The sequence below is a fragment of the Triticum dicoccoides genome, chromosome 6A (genome assembly GCF_002162155.2).
Source record: "Triticum dicoccoides isolate Atlit2015 ecotype Zavitan chromosome 6A, WEW_v2.0, whole genome shotgun sequence".
Classification (NCBI taxonomy): Eukaryota; Viridiplantae; Streptophyta; class Magnoliopsida; order Poales; family Poaceae; genus Triticum; species Triticum dicoccoides.
Genome location: NC_041390.1, coordinates 590,651,364 through 590,655,859, shown reverse-complemented (window position 1 = coordinate 590,655,859; position 4,496 = coordinate 590,651,364). Strand labels below are relative to the sequence as shown.

The 4,496-nt window shown below is 44.6% G+C and overlaps 1 long non-coding RNA gene across 1 annotated transcript; it reads left to right on the top strand.

The window, feature by feature from the left end:
* LOC119314385 lies at positions 1-669 on the top strand. Its single transcript, XR_005152289.1, has 2 exons — positions 1-56; positions 148-669. It is a non-coding gene; the product is annotated as an uncharacterized LOC119314385 (long non-coding RNA).
* The last annotated feature ends 3,827 nt before the right edge of the window (positions 670-4,496 follow it).

The window sequence follows — 4,496 nt, the reverse complement described above, 5'->3', positions numbered from 1 at the left end:
GACCCACCACGGCCACGCACCGCCGGGCCGCTCCTCCTCCTCCTCCTTCGCCCAAGGTCGCGAGCCTTCCTTCCTCCTTTCCCGAGCAGTGCTTCTCCACCGGTAGGTGACTGCTCTTCATCCTTGCCTTGCATCCTCTTTTGCTAGATCCATGGCCATGGAGGTAAGATGCAGCGGGCAAGGCTGCCTCATCGACATCAAGCTTCGTGGTGATGATGCTGGGCATGGACGAACAGCAAGTAGCAGCATCACCACCATTGCGGGAAGCTCGGTGGTGGCGAGATCTATTCATTGAGGCATCACCACCACTCCTCCGGCAAGCACGCCGCTGGTTGACAGCTCTTCCTCATCCTCTAATTCAATTTTTCTAGGTAGAAGAGATGCATCTCCTTGTTTTTTTAAACAAGTCTATTATTTAATCAATCTCTTGAGATGCATCTGCTTTCGTGTGTGATTGTGTCTTCTGTGTGGATTTTCTGCAGCACACATAGAAAGAAAGATCGATCTAATTTTGTTTCCTCTATTGCAGTTTTTGACTAGTGACTGGTCTTTTTTTCTGTGTAATTTTCCTCAGGAAAATTGATTGGTCTTAGTGTGTAATTTTTTGTAATCTTTAGCGATACTTTGATTGAAGAAATGAGGACCTTTGTGCTGGCTATGTTTGGTTTACTGTATTTATTATAGCCTCAAATTTTGTAGAATCCATGGACATGACATAGAACTCTTTGGACCCACTGTACAAACTTTCTTCTAAGAAATGAAGAACTTTTTCCAGTCCCCAACACTACTAAATAAATTAGCACTTTTTTAGCACTTTATGGGAAGATACAAAGGACTTTCTAAGAAATGAAAGTATTTATCTCAATAGAATTATGAGGTTCTTCAATCCTATCAATGAAGTCCTCGGATGGTCATCATAAAGTCCTTTTGTGGGATTTTCATATCATATATATCCTTGGAAGAACTTTGTTGGCATGGTGACCGAACTTTGCCATAAACATCAGAAGAACTTTTGAGTTTGTTATATGGCTCATATTTCTTTTGGAATAATTTCATTAATTTTTCTAGCAAATAACGCAACGCACTTGGTTAAACACGATCAAAATTGCTGAGACCTTCCTGTCAGATGCAGTTTGGAATTTAAACTGTACTATATTGAACATGTACCGACCAGACACAGAGATTCCTTGGGCCAGATCGTGGGGCCAGTCTGGAGTCAAATCAGCTACAATACAGGAGAGAAATGCCACAAGAAAGCTCAAAATACGCGTCAGTACAGGGCATCTTTGTGGGTCCTGATCACCTGCTGATTTGACATGCATGCTGGATGGGTGGATGGGATATGCGTTGTGCGCACAGCGAGTTAGACAAAATCCACATCAGCATGCGACGAGTGTTGTTCCGGTGACTGACACTGGCTGGCTCGGTGTCCAGCCTACTCGTCGTATACGGAGAGCGCCGTCACCCGTCACGGCCGGTCGGGACATGTGGTGGATGTGCTCTCCTACCCAAACAAGCTGTACTGCGAAGTTGCTGGGCTGGATTGTATGTCCTGCGCACAAGGCCGGATCGCAGGAAGCCGGCCAAGATCTTTGCATATTGCGTCGCTGTTTCGACGTGCTCAGTGTGTGCGTTCAGCGCGCGCTGCCCTCGCTGGCCATGGCAATCCACACGCACGTGGCCTTCGGACATCTTGCATGCTGATGGAACAGTCGCGCGCGTAGGATGGTCTACAATCTTCCGTCGATGGATGTTTCTCTCTGAAACAAATGAGCGCCAGAGATCTATTTAGCTCATCGACTCGACCCCCGCTCGCCCACAGCTCGAGCGACTCGGGAGCTCCCCAACCCTAGCCGCTGCTGGCTCTAGCCTATCTTCCTCTCCTCCTTCCGCCTCCGACTTGTGCCCGGAGGCCGACGGCGGTGGTGGGGGCTCTTCCTCCCTCCCTGTAAGTGCATTTAGTGCCCCTTAGTAATTTTGGTGTATTGAAGACTTATAGGTTAAGGGACTAATGTGTTTATAAGTGTACATAGGTCTATAAGTCTATGAGGAGTTTGATATTTACAGAGAAAGTCAGCCCCTAAAAATGAAGTTCTTCGTCTGAAGACTTTGGTATTCTGAAGACTTTCTGAAGACTTTGAAAGTGAAGAAAATGGTGTGACCTTGAAGACTTGGTATTCATTTGAGGAACATAAAGCGTGAAAACTTTTGTTTTCATAGTTTCATTTTCTCTTTCTTGAGTCATAGGAAACACCGTACTGTTAAGGGGGTCTAGAAAATACTAAGAAATTTTTTCCATGTGATGCTCAACTCAAAATCCTACACATACCAATCCCTTCGAATGAAGCCATTGAAAATCTCATACAGTCCAGTCATATTCTTCAGTGACAGAGACGAAGTTCTTCTGGTCTCTGAGGAATTTGTTCTGACTGAGGAGTTAGGAATTCACCAGTGCGAATTTCCTACGCAGTGAGGGACATGATAGCCCTGAGGATTTTGCTACTCAAAATTCCGACCGTTGCTGTGCTATGCGCCAGCTGTCCCAAAATATATATCCACCTAACGGTCATATCATTGAAGGGCATTTATGTCTTATCATGTCGGACTGCTCCCTAGGCTATAAATAGCCGCCCCCTACAACCACTAGCTGGTTGGCTGCTCCGAGAGAAACTGACACTTGTCATTTGAGAGCAACCCATCCTCCAAGGACTTTGAGCGAAAATCATCAAGTGAGGAAAAACAAAAAAACCCAAAACCCAAACACCTACAAACCCCAAGTGATTGAGCATCACTGAAAAGATTGATCCTGCGTGGATCCAACGCTTGTTACCTTTGAAGACTGTGCTTCTTCCAGACGGTTAGGCATCATGGTCTAGAGCATCCAAGAGAAATTGTGGATCGCCGAGTGACCAAGTTTGTGAAGGTTTGGAAGTCACCTAAAGACTTACCACGAGTGATTGGACGAGGTCTGTGTGACCTTAGTTCAAGGAGAATATGGTGCGGACTGGGTGTCCTGAGCTGCGTGTTCAGGACTGGGTGTCCGGGACTATGTGTCCTCGAGTTTAAATACTTAGCCGCTCCAACCAGACGTACAACTAAGACAGCAGTTGGAACTGGTCTACCAAATCATTGTCTTCACCAAGCTTACTGGTTCTATTTCCTCAACTCTTTCATTTCCTCATAACTGCGTTGTGTGTTTGTTCATATCTGTGTTTGAAGACTTTGACTGAAGACTTTCTCAATTTCCTCAGTTCAATTTCTTCAGTCTGTTTGTCTTCATCCTGTGTTATCCTGTGTTTACGCTTCTGTACTCTGTGCCTGTCTTCATTTCATCATGATGACTATGCTTGTATTCTGTTATGTTTACTTTTGAGTACCCATTCCGCTGCTGGTAGTTCTTCGCTAAGGAATTTCCTCACCAGCAAATTCCTCAGTGAAGAATTTCATAAAAATTGCCTATTCACCCCCCTCTAGTCGATATAACGCACTTTCAATTGGTATCAGAGCTTGGTACTCCCTTGTTCTGTGTGATTTTGGTTTAACCGCCTGGAGTTTTAGTTATGTCGACCTTAGGTATGACGAAAGTGACATGCCCTATCTTTGACGGTCACGAGTATCCCAAGTGGAAGGCCATGATGAAGAAACGCCTCATGGCGATGAACAGCGAGCTGTGGACCGTCACTGAGATTGGTCTGACCGATCTGTGCAAGATGGCGGAAGCTGATGACATTCGCAAGTACACTCTTCTCAACCTCAAGGCGAAGGATGTCATCTGCTCCAGTCTGTCACAAAATCGGTTCAGGAATATCATGCATCTCGATCATGTGAAACTCATCTGGGACCGTATCTCTGAGGTCTATGAAGGTCATCGAACCTGTCATGATCCTTGGTTTGAGGACTGCAAGGAATCTCTCAAAACGATGACATTCAAACCAGAATCATCATCTTCTGCATCATGCCTTATGGCAAAAGATGGTGAGGTAACTGAATGCTACCTATCCGAGTCTAGTGATGATGAATCTGGTGATGAATTTGGACCCAGCTATGTCAAACTTGCTTCCCTTGCCACTAAACAACAAAGAGCTTTGGAAAAGGTTTACTACATGCTAAATAAGAGCGATGATATGTTGGGTGAAGAAATGGATCAGTCAAAAGCTTTGGCTGAAAGTCTTCAGAGACTTCATACTAAGTATGACACCCTTCAAGATCAACATAACACTCTTTTATCTGATCATGAGAAGCTTTCTTTGAATTTCTTCAAACAAAACAAGATCTTGAGAAGCTAAGAGTGAGTTATGAAGATCTTCAGAAGGAGCGCGATTCATTACTTGCTCAACATATCAGCGCTTCTCAGGAAGAATTTGTTCATCCATGCTTGAAGTGCATTGAACGTGAATCTGCTAATTCTTCACCTGAATGTTCAAATGCTGCTAATGTTTCAAATTCTTCACATACCTCTGCTATCACTAATTCCTCATCTGAGGACATTGCTAGTA